Raw genomic sequence first — 22,756 nt, 5'->3', positions numbered from 1 at the left:
CCCACTTGAATTAAATGCTTGCATTAAAATAGCAGACAGAGGAATGTCATACGAACACATTAAGCATTCACGTACTAATACTGTCAATAATCATTTTTAGGCTACTATTTTCTTGCCTCTTTTGTTTCCTAAGCCTGCCCTCTCTGTTTCTAGGATTTGTTTCTGGTCATTTTTCCACCTTTACTCTGGGTCTTTTATGGTTTATCTGGCACCTTTCTCTGGTCTCTCTGGTAACCTTACTGACTTCTTCCTCTGCTATTCTCCAAAAGCTTTTATCTTTTTTTTCTTATAATTTACTGTCCTGTGTCCCTTCCTTAATCTTCTCGTCCTTCAGCTTTCACTGGACCACCTGACATTGTGCCAAAAAAGCAAGTCTTCCACAGCAAGACCATACCTGCAGCTTGCCTTCTTTCTTTGTCCCATGCGGATGAAAGTATCTTTTTAGGAGGAAAAACAAGGAATGGGAGTTGACACTCAATGGAAAAACACTGAAGGTGTGATGAACAAAGAGACCTCCATTCCCTGAAAGCGTGAGTGGAGGTAGATAAAGTTATAAAAATACCAACAGAATTTTGGACTTTGTTTTGATTTCTTTTTGGGTTCAATAAAGACTCATTTCTGAAAGAGAATGTTGTTTAATCTAAAGTCTTGTTCAAGACTTTCTACAGCTTTTAACAGAACACACTATGCTGTGATGCATCTAGAATGAAACTGAAAGTAAAACTCCTCTGGACTGCTTGTCTCTCACATGACCTCTGCTGGTCAGGCACAAGTAATCAAAAACACAGACAAATATGCTGTAAGGCATAAGTAATCAAACACAGACAAATATCATCACTATTTGCTGATATCATTACATCTCCCTTTCTTAAAACAAAAGTATTTTACTTTTAACTAACAACATTTAATGAACTTACATTATCATTATCATGATCAAGGTTTTTTACCCTTGCTTTGTGTGTTCACATGAAATATGTCAATACACTAGAACTTGAAGAAAGAATAAGATAACATTACTTCCTTCTTTAACAATAGTCCTTAAATTTGCTCAATGAGTCTCTCAGGAGGCTTCACGTGTCTTGAGGATTTTCTGATTGATTGTCCTTGAATCTGAGTTGTTGCCTCAGATGATTGGTTCTCAGCTGTGTGATCAGGTTGTTCACCAGTATCAGTCTCTTGACCTGCTGTGGCTGGTCCCATGAGAAGATCTCGACGATTTCTTCTCAGAACAGCACCCTCATCTGTCTGAATGGTGTATGATCTTGGTTGAACTTCACTCAGGACAGTTCCCTTCTGAGTCCATGTGTTTGTTTTGTCTTTCAACCTTACTTGGTCACCAGTGTGGAGTTCAGGTAGGTTTTGTGTTCCTCTGTCATAGTAGTACTTTTGCTTTTCTTTCTGTTGCTCTTTGAACTTCCTCACTTTCTCCCCCTCTTTTGTTTTCAGGAGGTTCTCCGGGATGGGTAGGTTTGACCTTAGCCGACGTCCCATCAGGAGTTGGGCTGGTGACATACCACACTCGAGCAGCGTTGTGCGGTATACAAGCATGCTTTGGTAGAAGTCAGTTCCACTGTCTTTTGCCTTGTACATCAGTCTTTTTACTGTCTGGACCGATTTTTCCACTAGTCCATTGGACTGTGGATAGTGAGGACTTGACGTTGTGTGGACAAAGTCCCACTCTTTGGCAAAGTGTCGGAAATTTGCATTGTTAAACTGGGGTCCGTTGTCTGTGAAGACCTCGCTTGCCACGCCATGTCTGGAGAATATGGCTTTCATACTTCTTATCACAGCTTCTGCAGTGGTGGTGTACAGTCTACAAACCTCTGGATACAGGGAGTAATAGTCTGTGACGACAAGATAGTCCTTCCCTTGACATACGAATAGGTCAGCGCCTACCTTCTGGTAAGGTCTGTCTGGTGCTGGGTGTGGCTTTAGTGGTTCTACCGGATTGCTTGCTCGATATTTCAGGCATATTGTGCAGTTTGACACCTCATTTGTCACATCTTGGTTGATTCGTGGCCAGTACATCACCTCTCGTGCTCTTTTCTTACACTTTTCAATTCCCAGATGTCCTCCATGGATCTTTTTTAGCATCTCTCTTCTCAGACTCTTTGGGATAACTATTTTACTTCCTTTGTAGATGATGTCTTCGACCACTGATAGTTCCGCCCTGCAGTTCCAGTACTCTGCTATATCAGGTGAGCAGTCTTGCTTCATGTTGGGCCATCCATCCAAGATGCTTTTTCTCAGTCGTCTCATTGTTTCATCTTTGTTTGTCTCAGTCTTTATGAGCTCCATTTTTGCATCTGCTATGGGCAGTGCACTTGTGATCATGTCCACGTAGGCGTTCACTTTTTCATCCATTGTGGTGTTTGCGGGCTCACTTGGGTCAACAGCTCTGGACAACGTGTCTGCTGTATACATCAGCTTACCCGGTGTGTACGCAACATTCAGTGTATAGCGTTGCAGCCTGATCATCATTCTTTGTATTCTAAGCGGACAGCTATTCAGTGGCTTTTGGAACAATGCAATCAAGGGCTTATGGTCAGTCTCTACACTGATTGCTTGTCCTGCCACAAACTGGTGAAATCTTTCACAGGCGTATGTGATGCTGAGCAGCTCCTTTTCTATTTGAGCATATCGCGTCTCCGCGTCTGTCATTGAGCGCGATGCATATGCAATAGGTTGCCAGTAGTCATATTGTTGCAGAAGAACGGCACCGAGCCCACTCTGTGATGCATCTGATGATATCTTGATGGGTCTCGCTGGGTCATAAAACCTCAGAACTGGTTCCTCTGTGAGCAGTTTCTTTAGATCGCTCCATGACTTCTCATGCTCATGATTCCATTCCCATTCTATGTTCTTTTCAGTTAGTCTTCTCAGTGGCGCTATTTTTTCTGAGAGGTTGGATATGAATTTACCCATGTAGTTGATCATTCCATTAAACCTCTGCACGTCCTTTTTGCATTGTGGCCTTGGCATATTCTCAATGGCGGACACCTTTCTGGGATCTGGTCTGATGCCCTCACTGCTAAGGATATCTCCCACGAATGTCAGTTCTGTCACCCCGAGCTGGCATTTCTCTCTATTCAGCTTCAGGTTTGTTTTCCTTGTTGCTTCCAGCACTTTTTTCAGTCTCTCGTCATGCTCAGTTCTCGTGGTTCCCCATACTATGATGTCATCCATTGATGTATCAACTCCCTCCAGGTGCTCATAGATCATATGGATAGTTTTGTGATACACTTCAGGAGCTGAGGCAATGCCAAATGGTAACCTTAGGAATCTGTATCTGCCAAATGGAGTGTTGAACGTGCAGTCTTGAACTTGCTTCGTCCAGCTTCATCTGCCAAAATCCTGAGGACGCATCTAACTTGCTGAAATATTTTGCATTTGCAAACTGTGCCATGATTTCCTCACGTGTAGGAAGCTTGAAGTGCTCTCTCTTTATTGCTCTGTTTAGATCTCTTGGATCCAGGCAAATTCTGAGCTTTCCATTCTTTTTGTCCACTACGACGAGGGAACTCACCCACTCAGTTGGCTCATCTATCTTCTGAATCACGTTCAGGCTTTCCATCCTGTCCAACTCTGCCTTCAGTTGCTTTTGAAGAGCAAACGGAACTTTTCTGCATGGATGTATGTCATACTTTTATCTACTCTGATCGTGTGTTCTCCTGGAATGCAGCCTAGACCCTTAAATAGGTCTTTGTACTCTTTCATGAGTTCATCATAGACTGTCTCTCCTTCGCTTTCCACAACGAGGACTCTCTTTACCAGGTTCAGTCTCTCACAGGCTTTTAAACCTAGTATGGCTTGCACATCCTTTGGCACCACGATTAATGCTAGCGTGTGCTCTCTGTCCTTGTGTGTTACTTTGACAATGCATTTTCCTTTCACTGGTATATCAGTACCTGAGTATCCGGTCACTTTCACTTGTATTCCATGTAACTTTGGTCTGGGTCTAATTCTCTTAAAATCGGTCTCTGATATCACATTAACTTGTGCTCCAGTATCCAATTTAAATGGAATGTGTATGTCATTCACTTTTAGTGTCAATATCCAGTCTCTTTCTTCTTTTTTGTTTTCAGACACAACATCTACATTGAATTCCTCTATCTCGCTTTCATCTACTGTATGGACCTTGCTTTGTTGCGCTTGGTTCTTACAGCAACGGGCATAATGGTTGTTTTTGTTGCATCTATTGCAAGTTTTACCATATGCTGGACACTTTCTTGGTGGATGCTGTGTACCGCATCGACTACATGACTTCCGATTGTCCCTTTCATTTTCGTTTGCCGGACACGTCTCTTTTTTCACATTGGCGCTCTCTTTGTTAAACGGTTTGTATCCGTTCTTTCTCACTGCATCCACGTTGCAGCTACTGTCACTGAACAGCTCCTTTGCCTGCAACTTCACAGTCTCTGTAACCCTACACAGTGCTATGGCTTTTCCCAGGTCTAGATCTTGCTCTCTTAGCAGTCTTTCCCTTAGACCAGTATCTCGAATACCACACACCAGTCTGTCTTTTATCAGCGAGTCTGTGAGTCCCCCAAATTCACACGATTTGCTCCGGTTTCTCAGTTCAGTCACATACTGATCAATAGTCTCGCCGATTTTCTGTACACATGTGAAAAATTTGTGCCTCTCAAAGGTCACGTTGCGTTTAGGTATGCAGTAGGCCTCAAACTGTTCCATTATTTTATCTAGCTTCATTTTGTCTCCATCAACAGCGAATGTGAAGTTATTATACACCTCCAGCGCTTCATCACCCACGACATGCAAGAACAGTGACGATTTCTGTTTATTACTTTTCTTGTCAGCTCCGATTGCCGCTAAATACAACTCTAAACGTTGTTTGAACCTTCTCCAATTTTCAGCCACATTACCTGTTAATTGAAGTGTCGCCGGTGGGTGTAAACCCTCCATTTTTCACTTCGTTAGCTATTCTCTAATGGTAAGCAACGATGTTCTCTTTTGGCTTGCTAATTTGTGGAGAGCTGATTTAACTTCAGTTTTTTTTTTCTTCCTCTCTTTCAGCCACTTCTGACATCATGTTTTGATTTCTTTTTGGGTTCAATAAAGACTCATTTCTGAAAGAGAATGTTGTTTAATCTAAAGTCTTGTTCAAGACTTTCTACAGCTTTTTACAGAACATACTATGCTGTGATGCATCTAGAATGAAACTGAAAGTAAAACTCCTCTGGACTGCTTGTCTCTCACATGACCTCTGCTGGTCAGGCACAAGTAATCAAAAACACAGACAAATATGCTGTAAGGCATAAGTAATCAAACACAGACAAATATCATCACTATTTGCTGATATCATCACAGACTTCATAACTAGAGGCACAGAGTACAAGAATAAATAAGTAATAATAAGGTTGTACAAGGCAATGATTAGGCTATGGTTAGAGTTCCATGTCTAGTTTTGGGTGCCCCACTATAAAAAGGACACTAAAGTCATAGGCCTAGAAATTCAGTTTGGGCCCGCCAGCTGGCGTGCGCCCAAAAGTTAGCGCTGCGCGCGGTGCCAGTTGCGCCCGTGAGATATTCAGTTTTAGCGCCCCAAGTCGGAACCGGGCGCTGTTCCAGGGTGTGCCCGCCTCCGCTTGGGGCGCTGAAACTGAATTTCAGCGCTCTAGGTGCCGCTGCGCCACCCGATGCGGTGTGGCAGGCTGCAGTACTGCAGGCCTCCTCCTCTTAAGGTGGAGGTGCCTGCAACGGGGAGGTCGCCGCTGGATTGTGCCGGCAAATGAGCCCGGCACCACGGAGAAGTGCCGGGCTCGCAGAAAGCAGCCGGCAATGCCGCGGGGGGGGGGGTGGTGGAGGAGGCCGGGGAAGGAGGTGCGGGCAGGTGGCCGCCGAAAAAGCAGCCGGCTGCACCTCCACCTTTATGCGCCCCACTAAGGCTGCAGGAAGGCCCTGGTCTCCGGATGTTAGTAGCGGCCGCCACGGAGGAGGCAGCCGCAACTAAATATGGGGGTCGGGGCGGTAGCGGGGCGGAACCGGGGCACTGCGCACACCGATGACGTCATCGGTGCCGGCGCAGCGCTACCAGCTACCGCCGCCATTACCGCGGCGCTCAATATCAGCGCTACCACCCCTACTGGCGCAAAAGCCCTCTTTGGGCGAAAACTGGGCGCAAAGCCAACTGAATTTCCAGCCCTATTTCCTTTGCTTGGGAAGTCAGTAATGAAGGGTTATCGATTTAAGATCGTGGAACTATTTCCACTGGAGCAGAGAAGGCTAAGAGGAGCTTTAATAGAGCTTTTTGAAATGATGCATGGTTTTGTTAAGGGTGAATAGGAAAAAAAACTATTTCCTCTGATTGATTAGTCAGTGATGAAGAGATATCAATTTTAAATTGTCACTAAGAGTGTGAGGAAAGAGGTTTGAAGAAATTTCTTCCAAATTGTTGGAGCATTTAATGCTTTGCCACAGGGGGTAGTTGAGGCAAAGACCACTGCATCTTTTAAGAGAAAATTGGATAAAATTCTGAAGCTGAGGAAGATACAGGACTTTCAGAAGACAGCAGGGCAATTGGATTAGATTTGGATTGTTCTATCAAGGAGCCAGCAGACACAATGAGCTAAATGGCTTTTATCTGTGCTGTAAAATTCTATGGTTCCAATATTCTTTTAACTGCACTCACTTCCTTGCTATGGGAGTCTGCATGGGTCCCAGTTATATCTGACTTTTTACAGAATAGTTGGTTTTTTTGTTCCACTTCCTCACATTTTCATCCATTGAACTGATGACTGTTGCTGCCACTTCATGCTCTTATTCTGGTTTGGAGAATTCCGTTAACTATGCTTCCAATTTCTATCCATCCCAGTATTATCCTTACGTGCTCCATTTCTGATTTTACCCTTCCCTCTTGAACTTCCCTCTCTCCATCACTAACGATGGGCATTTCTGCAGACATTTTTTCAAACCTACTGGCTCCCACAACTACCTGCAGTATGCTGCTTACCGCCCTGCTTCTTGTAAAGACTCCGGGGGTGTAATTGGTCTCTGCCAGTAACACAAAATGGGCCCTTAGCGAACTGACAGCTCATTTTATACCACACTCAATTTTCTTTTACATTGATGCTGCAGCCTCCTGGTTGAACACTGGGCCCAAAATTCCTCGGGTAGGGAAGGACACAAATCAGATGGATTGTCCCTGGCGGGGGAGGGGAAGAACCTATATCCACAGAGCTTCTGCCCTAGTTGGCCTCTGACAGAAATCCCGATCTGGGGCAGAACAGCGGATACACCTTCTGGTTGCCCTCTACATCTGTAACCAGTTTTGCGGGCGGGTCTGGAGATGTTCCTGAGCTTCCATGAGAATTCCGCCAAGAGCGCAGAGATTGAATACCTTTGAAATGTAAAAATCGTGAAGCTATTTTTCTTCAGCCTGTCCTTGGGCTCAGGGGCCGCAGCAGCACCTCTCCCCCCCCCCACCCCACCCCCCCTGCCACTCAACCCGCTGGAGCTGCCCGCCTTGACTATGTACATATCCCTCTCTCCCTCTCCCGAGATTTAGAATGGAGTCAACACCAGGGCATAGTGGCAGCCAGAACATAGGGACAGGAGTAATCCATTTAGCCCTTAGGGCCTGCTCCGCCATTCAATTACTCAAGACTATCTGTACCTCAACTCAATGTTCCTGCCATTGCTCCGTATCCCTTGATACCCTTACCTAACAAAAATCTATCCCTCTCAGCCTTGAAAGCTCCAATTGTCTGAGCAACCTCAGCCTTTTGGAGAGAGAGTTCTACTACCCCTTGTGTGAAAAAGTGCTTCCTGATTTCACTCTTGAATGAGCTAGCTCTAATTTTAAGATTATATTTGCTGGTTCTTGATTTCCCCACCAGATGAAATAGTTTCTCTGTATCTACCCTATCAATCCTTATAACATATAAATATATACTCAAAGGAATACAAGCCAAGTTTATTCAACGTCTTCTCATAATTTAATCCTCTAAGTCTCGTTTCGCAGTGGAGCAGATCTCCAAGAATTTCAGCCCCATTCATTTTAGTGACTTCAAACCTTATCTATAACCTCCATTTTCTTTATAACAGAAGGTGCTGGTGATGTGGGTTTGGGCTGATGCTATTGAGAGAACTAGGGGAGGTAGGTTGACAATTTAGGTGTAGACCCTTCATCAGAACACAGTGCTGTTAGCCTGGCTTTTTCAATTTTCCGGACTGACAGACTCACTGGGGCTGAAAATCCTTAGTCCAGTTCCACCAGTAGAAGTTTGAACAAGCGGGCACTGGTGATCTCTATTCCTGACTCCCCCGACAGTATCCAGTCAGAGCTGATCACATAATGTGAATGCTGTCAGTGGGCACCCACTACAGCACGGCATATCTAGAGCCTTGCAGCAGGGGAAGGGGAAACTGCACTTCTGAGCATGCCTGTATTGCAGGTTAATCCTGTTGTTCAGGTCAAGTGGAGGTAGAGTGGTTGAATAAATCCTGACGTGTGTATTCCCTCCCCATAGCCCCACTTCTCTGATATCAGGGCCTACCCCAGGCTCCTGCATGATCTTGCAGCCGGCAATGATGAGCAGAGACCGAGATTTCCCAGATTTCCCACTTTCGTCAGGCCTGCTCACCAACCTGCGTTGCAGAACCACCACTGGGGCCAAGCATCTTAGGCCCCACTGGGAGGTGATCCTCACTTTCACCGCTTGGGCAGTAAACTGGGGGAGCGGATTGACCTCCCATTGAAATTCGGGCAGGTTCTATAACAGCGTGCAATTTGCTCCACCAGCTTACTGTCCAAGGTGAAAATTGCCAGCATTTTCCGATTTTATTTCAGACAGCCTGCACTACGAGTTCTTTTTTTCTCTTTCTCTGGTTCCCCCAATTTCTAACCTTTTTTGTTTGTATGGGCCTCTCACATCTTTTACCCTTTTAACTATTTGCATGTTCCTTTGTCCTTTTAACGTCTAACTTTGCATCACTGAGATGATATTTTCAGCTAACAGTTTTCTGTTAAGCAGTTTGCAGGTCATTCAATCCATTAACCTCTTCTCTATGTTGTTCCTTTCCCATCTTTTTTTTTCTCTTTAATTGTCCCAATCTTATAAACTGCTTGCATATCTTTTAGTTTATAGTTCTGATGAATGGTCTGAAATGTTAATTGCTCTTTTCTCTTTACGGATGTTGACTAACCTGCTATGTATTCCAGTATGTTTTTTTTTGTTTAAGATCTACAGCCTTGTGCTGACTATTTAATTGACCTGCTGAAAGACTGAGAGGAGTTTAAACTGAGAAACTACAGTGAAGGGCTTTAGAAAAAGAATTGGCCGCGAAATTGAGAGCTTTAGCGCGGCCGTTAAGGCAAGTTTTGCTGAATAAATGGCGGCCGCCTCGCTTCCGGTACGGAATGCGGCGGCTGCCATTTTGGGCAGGTCAGCAGCGCTGCCGTTGCCTGCGCTCACCACCCATATTTAAATGATGCAGATCGTGAAGTCAATCGGCGTGCAACACCTGAATTGACGCACGATCTGTGATTTTCGACGTCGCTGCTCTTAATAAAGCGCTCTCCAAACCACGCACAGAAAAAGGTGCGTGCAGCAGTACAACAGAGATGCTGCCAGCGCTTCTTAAAAGGGACACACACATTTCAGGTAAGTTTAGATGTTTGCTTTTGGACTTTTTTTAACATTTTATTGGAGTATTGGCTTGGAGAAATACATTTAAAAAGGTGTTAAAGTGTGCAGGGAGTGCTGCTGGATGTTTGCAAGACTGTAGATGTTAAAGGAAAGCCTCCGAGAACACCACTTGCTCCCATTCCTGGGGGCTCTAGTTGCAGTCCCCCTTGGGCTGCAACATCACATGGAGATGGAGCAGAGGCAGCAAAAGGGACGAGCTGCTCGCAGAGGGAGCAGGAGACAGAAGAGGGGGAAGCAGAAGAGGGAAAAGCAACAGAGGAAAAAGCAGAAGGAAGGAGGCAACCCAGACATCCCCTTTCTGGCCAGGATATCCGGGATCAAATCATTCGCCTGCGGTACCAGTGAACACAACCCCAATTTCCTTTTCAACCTTTGTTCCACACCTTACCTTCCCTCTGCTACTGACATCACAACATCCTCTTGGCCACAGTGCTGAAATAAAAGCCACCACAAAGCAAACTTTCCAATCCAACTTTATCCATATATGCATCCAATATTACATCAAAAAAATCAACTAATCACCCTCGCACATTCCTTTAGTGACTGTCTTGTGTGTGCCTTTGCCTATCCTAGTGCTCTTACACAGTGCTACCCCAGTGGCTGCAGCATGGCTGGTGGAAGGCTGTAGACTTTCAGTGGGGGTCACTGCAGATGGCTTTGTGGGATGACCTTGAGGAGCTGGTGGCTGAGTGTGTGAAATCGAGTGATGGTGTTTCTTCTTCTTCACTCTCCTCTCCCTCTTCTTGGTGAACCACTGGCTGAGCAGGCTGGATTTCTTGGGTGTCTGAAATGAGGAAGACACAAGGATAGGGTTGTGGTGAGGGGAGGGGGGTAAAGCAAGAGGTGCATGCTTGCACCATGTGCAGCTTGTAACTCAGAAGAGATTGTGGGATGAGGGGGAAGTGGGATGTGAGGAGGATAAAGTATGAGGATACTGGCATCTTGCATTCTTTCAGACACGCTTCTGGCCAAGAGCTCAGCCATGCCCCTGCCAAGAATGGCCAGCACCGTCTCCTCCAAGGGGGTGAGGTGAAGCTAGGAACAGAAGTTGTGCCTCGTGTTTGGTACAGATTGTTGGTAGGTGTGTGATGGGGGGTGGGGGGGCGGTGCATTGATCAGTGTGTGAGTCTAGTGGTGCAGTTGGTAGAAGATGGCTTTTGAAGATGCATTGACCCTGACCACTCGTCTGAGGTCATGAAACTTCTTTGGGCACTGGAGCCAAGACCTGGGGGTGACACTGCTGGCAGTAACCACCTCGGCGATCTGGTCATGAATCCTTCTTTCTGGGGAGCTCCTGACCCCCTGTGGGTAGAGGACCTCTCTTGCAGTGTTGACCCCCTGCACAAAGCTGGAGTGCTGTGTCCGAGACCCCAGGTGCCCTTTCCATGGCTTGTTGAGCACTTTTTGCATTTTTTATGTGCAGAAGGCAGTTCAGCTTTAAGAGCTGCAGACTGCCTAGAGTTGAAGGATTTTTAATTTTTTTATGTGCAGAAGGCAGTTCAGTTTTAAAAGCTCGAGACTGCCTTGACGATGAGCAGACTAGCTTTAAGTAACGCTAGCCTCGCTCCAGTGATGTGAACTTCGGCCCCCTGCTGAGCGCACAGCTTGTCAGCAGCGTGTTCATCGCTAGGTTGTGCGTTCCTATCATGTTAATCAGCAGGCAGCACCAAATTGATGTTTTATTGTCTTAAAATACACATGTGCAGCACCTTGGGACGTTTTACTATGTTAAAGGCACTATATAAATACAAGTTGTTGTTGTTGTCTCCGCTCCCACTAATTCAGGCCCAGCATTTACCTGCTAAAGCCCTCAATCTCATTGTGGCTTCAGTGGGAACATTGATGCGGTCTTCAGGGCACTTCTGTCCCACTAAAGTACTTCAATGCCACTTGTGGTGCTGCAGCTTCATTCCTGCTGCAGCACCATTGGGATTCTTCTCTTTGCACCAGTGGACACCCTCTTGGCTGTGGGAATCCTGCCGGGAGCCAGCTATACATCTCAAATGACCACCAACCCAGGGAAATGGGTCCATGTTGGGTGGAAGCAGAGGGACAATCTGAAATCTCGCCCTGCCAGAACTCCGGCCTGAAGAGAAGAATCCTAGCCTATCTGTCTGCCACCATCATTAACTCCAATTACCAGTCTAATATCACCTCCGAGATCGGCTAAGCTTTCCTCCAGGTCAATGTAGATAAGATTAAAGCCACCTTGTTCAGTACTTGTCAGTACTTAATTTCTCTGCGTCCGACTCCATCAAGTTTACTGGCTGGCCACCAGGCAAAATCTGCTAGTGCATTCTCTTCCAAACTACTTTCCTTTAATATCTCTGTCACTGCAAACAACTCTTGTCAAGGTAACACAATGCGGCAAAAATTTCTTGGGGGTTTGAGGCCAATCTCTTCAAATGTGCCTCTCCCAATAAATTCCTTCACTATCTGATCAGTATCCACCTTGTAAATAAACACGTCATGCTCTGAGATGCTTATCTATGTGAAAAGTGCTATATATAAATGTAAGTTGTGTAATTAACTCCTCCCATGGGAGCAGTATTCAAATATTGGAAAGTATTAAGACTTGGTGAAGGAAAAGAGTTATTTGTTACAAAGGAGGAAATCAAGTAACTTGGAGGCACCAACTTGCATTTATATAACACCTTTAATGTAGAAAACATCATAAGGCACGTCACAAAGGAATAACAAGGAAAATGGTCACCAAGAAATGATAGAAATTAGTGGAGGTGACTGAATGCTAGGTTGAAAAGGTAGATTTTGTGGACAGTTTTGAAAAAGAACAGGGAGGTAGAGAAGTAGAGGACTTTAGGCATGGCCTTCCACAGAATAGGCAACTGAAAGCTCTGCCACCAATGGTGAGGTAAGGGGATGAGGGGCGCGGAAGGCCAGAGTCAGAGGACTGAAGGATGCGGGAAGGGACACAGGACTAGAGGAGGTTGCAGAAGTAGGGAAGTGCAAGGATATGGAGAGATTTGAAGGTGAGAACAAGGATTTTAAATTGATTGCATTGCGGGGTGGGCAACCAGTATAAGTCAGTGAATGCAGGGGAAATGGAAGCGTGGAACTTAGCTTAGGACAGGCTGTGGCCAGCTGTATTTTGGATACATTTATGGAAGGTGTCCAATGGAAGGCCACTGAGGAGACCAATGGAATAATTGATTTTGGACGTGACAAAAGCATGGATCAGGGTTTCCGTGGGATGGAGCGCAGAGGTAGGTTTAGCAATGCAGCCCCACTGTAGAGGAAATAGTGAGGCCAACAATGTTGATAGATGAAGAAGGGCTATAGGATGTTCTGATTCAATGTTAGGAAAACTGAATTGCTATTACAGTTGTAGATCATGTTAAAGTATACGCTTTATGATTGTTAAAGTGCCATGAAGAAAGACAAAACAATAATTGTTTAAACTTGAGATTATTAGTTCCTACTTCCTCCTGGCTTTTGCAGATTGAGGCTTTCAAATCATACAGCTGTTTTTATTATGCTGCCCTGTAATCTTTACATCAATTCAATCACATGGAGAGTAAAATTGAGGGTTTGAAGAGGTAATGACCAAGACCACTGGTATATGGTGAAAGTACAAGTCAAATTCCAAATATATTATGTGGAAATCCAAGATTTTTACCAGTGTTTTTGAGATCGCATTCTGTGATAACAGCCACTTTTCTATGAAAACTGCAAATATGTGGCCTTGGTTGGGTTCGGTCTTGCAACTAAAAATAAATAATCAACCTTCAGGGAAGAAAAGACCTCAGAGAAACAATCTTGTTCCCGATTTTGTTGGGAAAAGATTTTACTTTTGTCTCTCCCTATCAAGCACATTCTTCTACAAAGCTACCATTCTTAAATACATTTTGTAAAAAGGGCACAGTGCCAAGAACTGGAGTCTTTGGCTGCTTTTATGTTGGTTCTATTTTAATTTGGATTTCAGAAGACCGGTGTCCATGGGCCAGTTTTGGTGTTTGCGCTGCTAAATCCAGCTCCCAATTCCCAGTGGCAGCTTTTGTGGGTCTATGAGTCTACCGTTGGGATAAGGGAGTCTGCTTTAGCAGCGTGAACATCAGGAACCAGTTCAGACACCAGTCTTCCAGAATTTGAATTAAATGGCACCAATATAAATAGAAGCTTTATAGGTCAACACTTCCTTGATGCCCCCAGTCACCCTGGCAGTTATTCAGTAACTAGCCAATTTACACATGTAGATATAAGCAACAAATTAGACCAGGAGAAGCAGGTGTTAATTCCCACAAAGTGGTAACTTGGAAGCTGGATAAAATTTTAGTTGTGCAGGGACGACGTTTTGTATGGTAAATCCAGGAGAAAGTTTCTTTAAAAAAAGTCCTGGAATGTGGTGGAGCACCTTACCTCTGTATGATCTCTCAGTTCTTGCCCTCCCCTTACAGATCTCAACAGCTAATGCCTGGCAATCAGAAACACAAGAAGGGTGTCGAGAGGTCACAATGAAAGTGTGAGGTAGAACTTTCGATCACAGTTTTTTTACTATATATATTTTTGGATGAATTTTGCACTCAAGATAAGCAATCTTGGTGCTGACAGTTTTGTGCAGCCATGATTTTCTGTCCATTAAACTTAATAGATGGAAAATTGTGGACTGAGCATGTGATTTCCTGATTTCCGCTCCTGGTATTTGAGGATCTGCACCAAGAACACACAAGCAGAAAATGTACCCTCCATTGGCAACACCTACAACTTGCAGGTTGGGTATAGCACAGGTTACGGGGATAGGGTGGGATATGTGTTGGTGTAGGGGTTACGGGGATCGGGTGGGATATGTGTCGGTGCAGGCTCGATGGGCCGAAATGGCCTCTATCTGCACTGTGGGATTTCTGTGTGTTCTGTGTGTGTTAGACACAGGGCAAAACGCCCTCAACTCTGTCCCCGGCATTGTGGCTAAACCCAGCTTTCTCAAAGGCACCTCTCTTGTGCATCAGTATGCTATTGCAATTTCCCAAATGTGCCAGCCCCATGGCCTCTTTGAGGGACAAGTTAGTAGAAATCTTTGTAGAATTTATGACTCTGTGAAGCACCTTGGGACGTTTCTTCTATGTTAAAGGTGCTATATAAATGCAGGTTGTTGTTATTATAGATATTTCTATGTTGGGGATCACAATTAGTAGGAAGTAGCACATTCTGGCCAAACACATTTCATGAAAGACCATTAAAACTGGCAGTCAGAAGAAACTTTTATCTGATCACCAATTTTTTTAATGTATTTAAATAGCGTGCTCACAGTTGATGCAAATGAGTTCCCTATTTTCCTCTGCCTTTTATTTACTTATGTTAATTTAATTGCTGTGGTATTTCAGTGTTTTGAACCCAAATGGAAAAATACACATGGAGAGGGGTGGGAAAGCTCTGTGATAAATTGCAGACTGGATAAATGAAACATTTTTATTCATCTTCTCTTGAATGTTGCTCCACAGAGGTTATGAAGTAGCTAGTACTGTAATAAGTGTTTTTTGTTGACTTCACGACTGATTAGTAGCAGAGTTATAATTAACACTCTCGTCCATCCCCCCACCCTCCTCCTCACCACTGGTGGGTTGGCCAAGACTGAAAATGCAGGAAAAATCACAGGCACAATCCCATGTGCTATCAGTCTATGACATGCTGCATACTGTCACCCAGCCAGTTCTTCCTCATATACCCACATTAAATAAAAAAGAATTTGAAAAGTCCTGGCTTCTGGATTAATTGCTGAATTCTCAATGTCAAACTCAGCCTGTGGCAGCTGGTTACAAAAAATGTGGGCCCTGAAATTCCTGAGCAGGCCTTGGGGACAGACCTGGGGTTGAGTGGAACCCACTATCAATGTTCTTGACCCTATCAGAAATCCCGGGGTCTGACAATTTGAAATACTGTATCTTGAAGGGGCACCCATGCAATTCCCAGCACGATGGACGCTCCCACCTGATTTGGGGGGAGGGGGGCGGGATTTTGCTGCGGCCGCATCAGCAACCCACGGTTCTTTGGAATCATCTTCCAAAACTATTTTAAAGATGCTGTTGCCTATACTCAGTTACAGCGTTGCTAAGAATGTAACTGAGGGAAATAGATTGAATGACATATTATAACATGCCCACTCATGTATAATGGGCCTGCCCCCAAAAGTGCTCCAACAGGGCTGAAAAGGAGAGAAAGCCTGGTAGATTCCTTGTTCCACCTTGAATTTTGGTCCTCCCCTACTTCCACTGCACCAGAGAACTGCCCACACCCAACCCCAGGGATTTTAGGGTTATTTTATGTTCTGAGCCATACACACCAGACAGGTTCCACCCCTCCTGTTCCATATGGCTAAATACCATAGATCCATGCCCTATGGTAAGTCAACTCATCTCAGGCAGGGCAGCTTAGGGAAGGGGGTCGACTACTGGCCTTAGAATTCCAGGCCCTGGGAACAGCAAAATCAGCTAGGGTTCAGGTTTACAGGGCTAAGGAGGTTGAATAAAATCAAACAAGATTTCCACACTTTATTGTTATCCAGAGACACTGCGGGAAATGTGAATATCTGGAAGTGCAAGAACATGATCAGGGGAAATGTTTTTTTTTAATGTTTTGGAATGTGGTGCAGTGCTTTACATCTGTGATCTCCATCCTTTCCTCTCTCTTCCTCCCTAGTCAAACAGCCTACAAGCTCACACATGAAGAATGGCTACTTGGGTGAGATATAGGAGAGCATCCAGTAATTAGGGGAAAATTGGTGAGGAAGCCTTTGACACATCCTTCTCCAACACCTCTCCACCGTCGTCCAGCTGGGTGGGACTGCACTCGCCTGGTTCCATTCTTATCTATCTAAGCGTAGCCAGAGAATCACCTGCAACACTTCTCTTCCCACTCCCGCATCTATCCTTAGCCCCCTCCTATTTCTCATCTACATGCTGCCCCTTGGCGACATCATCCAAAAACACAGCGTCAATTTCCACATGTATGCTGACGACACCCAGCTCAGCCTTACCACCACTTCTCCCGACACCTCCACAGTCTCTAAATTGTCAGACTGCTTGTCCGACATCCAGTTCTGGATGAGCAGAAATTTTCTCCAATTAAATATTGAGAAGACCGAAGCCTTTGTTTTCGGTCCCCACCACAAACTCCGTTCCCTAGCCACTGACTCCATCCCTCTCCCTAACGTCTGTCTGAGGCTGAACCACACTGTTCGAAACCTTGGTGGCATATTTGACCCTGAAATGAGCTTCCAACCACATAGCCGTGGCATAACTAAGACTGCCTATATCCACCTCCATAACATAGCCCGTCTCTGCCTGTGCCTCAGCTCATCCGCTGTTGAAACCCTCATACATGCGTTTGTTACCTCTAGACTTGACTATTCCAACGCACTCCTGGCTGGCCTCCCACATTCCACCCCTACGTAAACTTGAGGTCATCCAAAACTCGGCTGCCCGAGTCCTAACTTGCACCAAGTCCCGTTCGCCCATCACCCCTGTGCTCGCTGACCTACACTGACTCCCGGTTAAGCAACGTCTCAATTTCAAAATTCTCATCCTTGTTTTCAAATCCTTCCATGGCCTTGCCCCTCCCTATCTCTGTAATCTCCTCCAGCCCCACAACCCTCCAAGACATCTGTGCTCCTCTAATTCCGCCCTCTTGAGCATCCCTGATTATAATCACTCAACCTTTGGTGGCCCTGCCTTCTGTTGCCTAGGCCCTAAGCTCTCTGCCTCTCTACCTCTCTTTCCTCTTTTAAGACGCTCCTTAAAATCTACCTCTTTGACCAAGCTTTTGGTCACCTGCCTTAATTTTCTCCTTATGTGGCTCGGTGTCAAATTTTTTGTCTTATAATACTCCTGTGAAGAGCCTTGGGATGTTTTACTACATTAAAGGCCCTATATAAATACATGTTGTTGTTGTTGTTGTTGAAGGAAAGAAAGATAAGCCCAGAAAATGCCCATCGGTGTACTGTTACTGTACATTTAGGATAAAGTGTGCAAGTGAAATCTATAGATATGCAGAGCAAGTTTCAGAGTCTCAGCCTTGGCCCAGTGGTAGCACTTCTGCTTCTGAGTCAGAAGGTCATGAGTTCAAGCCCAACTCCAAAGACCTGAGCACATAATCTAGGCTGATACGTCAGTACAGTACTGAGGGAGTGCTGCACTGTTGGAGATGCTGTCTTTTGGATGAGACATTAAACTATGGTCCCTTTTGCCCTCTCAAGTCAATATAAAAGATCCCATGGCATTATTTGAAAAGCAGAGATTTCTCATGATGTCCTGGCCAACATTCATCCCTCAACCAAAACCACCAAAATAAAACAGATTCTCTGGTCATGTATTTCATTGCTGTGGTATTGGTTGTAGTGTTTGCCTATGACAGTGACCATCCTAAGGTCATGAAAGGCGCTATATGAATATACGTTCTTTCTTAAAACAGCCACTGGTCTGAGAACTCAGAAGTTCTGAAGTTCATCCTAGTGGCAATCTGGTATGGACCCCACTGTTGATCAAATTGGAGAATCATAAATGTATAGAAAAATCCCTCTTTGGTTTCAATATAGGATATTGGTGTCATCATAGTGTAAATGGGGCCTGGCTTTGAAATGATATATTCTCTCAATGTATTCCCACTACAGAAGATGTTAAGTGTGATTACTTGATGTCAATCAATGGATATCCTCACACTGGAATAGCTGCATTTAAAATGTACAAGTTCTGAGTTTGTACAAGTACAGGAATGACTAGGTGCATCAGCCTACATACATGAGTAAAGAATTAAGCAAGATAGCAAGAGACACATAAACAGAACCATACAGCAAAAGAGGCACGCACCAACATCTAGAAAAACACAGATACATAGAAGCATCTATATATAGATATGCAAACAGACAGAGAAAATTAAGGTAACTATTAAATTGGCCCAGAGGGTGTGTCATGCAGTGAGAACTCTGAAATAAAAGTGAAGGAAATGTTGGGACATTTCACCCCAAATTACCAACACAAAAAAGATCCCACCTATTTTGTATCTGAAAGCCACAGTGCTTTATATTTATTGCAATTCTTTGCTGCAACATAGTTGCAGAAGTTAACGATAATACCTTGTTGCAAAAATTCTTTCTCACATTACCCATATTTCAAGCTTTCACATAGGAGATCAGTTTCAGGAACGCATGGCCTGGCTACTCCACACCATCAGTTCCAGTAATTCTGGCCAAGCGAGTACCCAAACTGTATTCCTGAAACCTACCTGTCATGAAAACTTGAAGGTCTCAGAATGGTCGCCGTTACCAGGAAAATCTGTCGAGATGGCGCTACCGTCTGTAAACAAAGAAACGTGCAGGGGTGCCAATGGCATCACTGATCATGTAATTCGGCATTTAAAAATTGACCACAAACATATATCAAAATGCAAAATCATCTTTGAACCAGTGCACACTTCAGCAGCTTTAACATTATGGTGGTTTTCGGTACTGGATTAGGAACTCAAGAGGTTGGGAGTTCATAATCCCACAGTGATAAATTATGAAACTGAATTAAGCTTATTTGCATGCAAACTGCCATGAGCTGACCATGAAAGCTGCTGAATTGTAAAAACACAGCTACCATCTCAAGGAGAGGAGCCTCCCACCTCTATCTAGTCTGGTCTTCGGGTTTCTCCAGTTCTACTCTACATGGTTGACTGTTAAATCCCTCGGAGCTTCCTAAGAATTAGCAGGAAACACCGCCTTGTCAGTGTGTCCACATTCCAAGAGCATAGGTCAAACAGCTATCTACTGCAGCCCAAATGTTCCTAGGCGCCCAAGCATAACGGACTGCCAGGAATCCAACCAGGAAATAGAGAAAATGTTGAAAATGCACATCAGGTCTGTAGACATCTCCAAAGAGAAAAGAACAAGGCTAATTGGATGCAAGGCCCTTTTGAAGTGTCTTACATCCAGGATGTTACCCTGCCCTTTCGCTTTCTATATGCTGACTGGCTTGCGGTGTATTTCCTCCAACAGGTGAACGCCCCCCACCCCCGCCCCCCCCCCCAACCTGTATTTTCTCTTTACAGATGTTGTGTATTTCCATCATTTTCTGCTTTTATTTCCAACGTTGGCAGTTTTTGTCTTCTTATCGGTGGAAAACCTCCCCGGATACTCTAGGGCAAATCATTTTTTTATAAGTACGCTTCGTCGCCTCTTAAAGGGAGGAATAATTAATAATGCTGTATTTAAAAAAAGACACTCAAGCATTACACACCAGCAAAGCACGATTGCCCAACGTGTAAATGCGGCAATTATTTAAACGTGATCGCCTTCTAATGGGAAGAGGCGCACATTTTGTGATGCGGGGCATGTACAGCTCTCAAACGGTTACATTATGTATTGACAGCACGCTGCCTCCGACAGTGGCGGCGGGCTTTAATTTTGCACCGATCTGTGAGGGTGCACTTGTCATAATTTTACACTTGTCCGGGCTGCTGTTGCCATTACACATGAGGTGACTTTGGCTCCCTTTTCTCTCTCTCCGTACAGCTCGTTACAGAATAACATTTTAGTCTCTTGGCAGCGGGACCTGCCACGTGTTCGAGTCAATATCACTTTGCAATGAAAGGAGCCCCTTCCCCGGGGAGCAAGTTTACATTGCAGTTAACATATAACACACACATATATACACATTATAATAATATATATATACAACTTCAACCCTCTGCGACACCCACACTGACCACGTCCACACGTCTGACCAGAAGCCAAACCTAGTCGGATCTTATGAACATGTCGCTCGCTGCAGTAAAAACACAAAGAGGAAAAAAATCGCACTCCCCCCCTAGTATATTAAAACATGCCAACCCACCGTCAGTGAGAGAGAGAGACCCTGGAAGAGATGAGACTTGAGACGGAAAATGCAACGCTGTAAAACGATGGCACGGCCCTTACCTCGCTGTGTCTTGGCAGATCAGATAATCAGTGAGCGTTTTACAAATAAAACACACACACACACAATTCTTTGCTTTGTTTTATGGTGGCGATCTTCCGGACAGATTTGGTCCTGTGAGTTGCATCAGCCTTTCCCCGTACTGAATGACACAGTGAAATCCACTCGGCTCTGTGACTCCTCCTCCTCTCTTACAAAGCCACACATTTTATTTGTACTGGTGCTCAGCCCTCACTGCAACCACTCCCCTCCCCCCTCCTCGTGTGAGCATCAGACTCTTTCGCATTTACGTGATAGGCGAATCGTCAGGTCGCCGGGGGAAAAGCAAGAGACCGCTGACATTTGTTCGAAATGAACTGCAGCAGAGCATAGTGAAACCCAGTTCCCCCTTGTCTATTCTACTGTCCTGCAGCCCGTTCAAAATAAATGCCACCTAACCTGCTTTGAAAATATTTCAAGCATGTATTACATTATTCTGTAATTCGTCATTCTGAGGAAAAATGGCACTCTTAGCACACTGATATTTCGTGGGTCTTGTATAATTTTGCATCAGGGGCCTAAACATTCTAGAAGCCTGGCACAAATTCGTGGGGCAAGATTCATCCACCTTGCTTGGACCTACAAGCACATTGCATCTCTAAAGCTGGCAATCTGCCATCAGTGGGATCCACCAGTGCCAAACCTAAGTGCACCCAATCCATTCAGAACTCATCTTTGAATCACACTCAGAGACAACAGTTTAATTACAATTGTGAGAATAAAAATACTAAATTGGCAATTTATCTCCGGCCATTGATGAAACAATGCAAGCACTTGAGATGCCAATCGAAACATTAGACAATTTATCAGTGAATGTATTTTTGCAAAATGAAAACAGAATAGAGATATATTTCAACCACAGCCCCTTAAGGGACCATTAGGTAGCACTAGTGGTTGGGCTCTGCTGATATAGGTATCCACATTTCATTTCTCACAGTCTTCCCACAGACTTCATCAAAGAAACAGTAAATGAAACAGTAAACCGAACAAATCAGGGAAAGGAGTGACTGCATTAAGCTTCATTGACACAGAAATCCCACAACTGGTGTTGTAGGAGCTGTTGGATTCCAAACTGTGTCCATTCTCTGACATGTATTCTTCTCAAGCTAGACATATAATATCCCCTCAGAAGAAGACGATGATAGGAAGAAAGAACTTTACTGACACCATTTACACACTCATTCACTATCTCAGGACATCCCGAAGCTCTTACAGACAATTAAGTACTTTTGAAGTGTAGTCACTGTTGTAATGTAGGGAAACAGGGTAGAAAACTTCCACACAGCATAGCGGCTTTGCTATACTGCACGTTTGAGACTGTTACCTGCTTTGAGTGATGTAGAGCCAGCAGTACTGTTATAGGGCCTATTGGTGTCCAGTGGAGAGGTGGATTGACACTGCATGTGTGAACCCTTTATCTATAACAACAACAAATTATATTTATATAGAGCATTTAACACAGCAAAACATCCCAAGTTGCTTAATGAGAGAGATATCAATAAAAACATTATTGACACCGAGCCACCGAAGGAGATATCAGGACAGATGACCAAAAGCTTGATGAAAGATGTAGGCCGCGATTTCCCCTACCTCGGCGGGTCCAGTGTGGCCGGGGTCAGTGGCGGGTCACTCCAGCCCTCTATCCAAAGTGATCTTACATTGATTGGGCTTGTTAAACCCGCTCAGCGCGTTTTCTGGCCAACTGAAGGAAGCAGGTCTGATGATGTCACTTGATGACGCATCATCAGCCTGTTTCCTTAAAGGGACCATGTGCAAATTGATTTGAACAGTTGTGCTGTCAGTGTTCTACAGCATTGAGGTGCTGCAAACACTGACGAGCACTGCACAGAGGTGCACGGCTGCACCCAGCCTCTCCCATGTGTAGGATTCGCAAAATTGAACTTTATATTATAAAGGGTCGAATGGCAGAAGAGGCCATGATTTTTAAAGATTATTTTAAAAAGAAGCCCAGAAAAAGGGGCATACAAAATGGCCACCAGACCCCGTGATCAACTTATTGGGACACTTTAAAATGGTTGCTGCAAATCCTCAGACAGCTTTGTGGATTCAGCCCAAAGTAAGTTCTGGAAGCCGTTTCTGAGAGAACGAAACCAGACACCCACATATACATATAGATTGGATGCA

At 44.6% G+C, this 22,756-nt stretch overlaps 1 protein-coding gene across 6 annotated transcripts in view; it reads right to left on the bottom strand.

Moving 5' to 3' along the window:
• Nucleotides 1-20,753, bottom strand: part of slc6a9 (solute carrier family 6 member 9) — a 310,870-nt gene extending 290,117 nt beyond the window's left edge. The window contains exons 1-2 of one of the 6 annotated variants that reach the window (XM_085983100.1): nucleotides 20,492-20,753; nucleotides 18,900-18,970 (exon numbers count right to left, since the gene is read on the bottom strand). The gene's annotated coding sequence lies outside the window, so the exon portion shown is untranslated. Of the gene's footprint in view, nucleotides 1-394; nucleotides 722-14,045; nucleotides 14,222-18,899; nucleotides 18,971-20,491 lie in introns of those variants that run through there. The other 5 variants (XM_085983101.1, XM_085983098.1, XM_085983099.1 and 2 more) reach the window with 5 other exon arrangements.
• Between the last annotated feature and the right edge of the window lie 2,003 nt (nucleotides 20,754-22,756).

Source organism: Somniosus microcephalus, chromosome 3 (assembly GCF_052327205.1).
Source record: "Somniosus microcephalus isolate GS21.2 chromosome 3, FLI_Smic_1.0, whole genome shotgun sequence".
NCBI lineage: Eukaryota > Metazoa > Chordata > Chondrichthyes > Squaliformes > Somniosidae > Somniosus > Somniosus microcephalus.
This window is presented reverse-complemented; position numbering and strand designations above follow the sequence as displayed.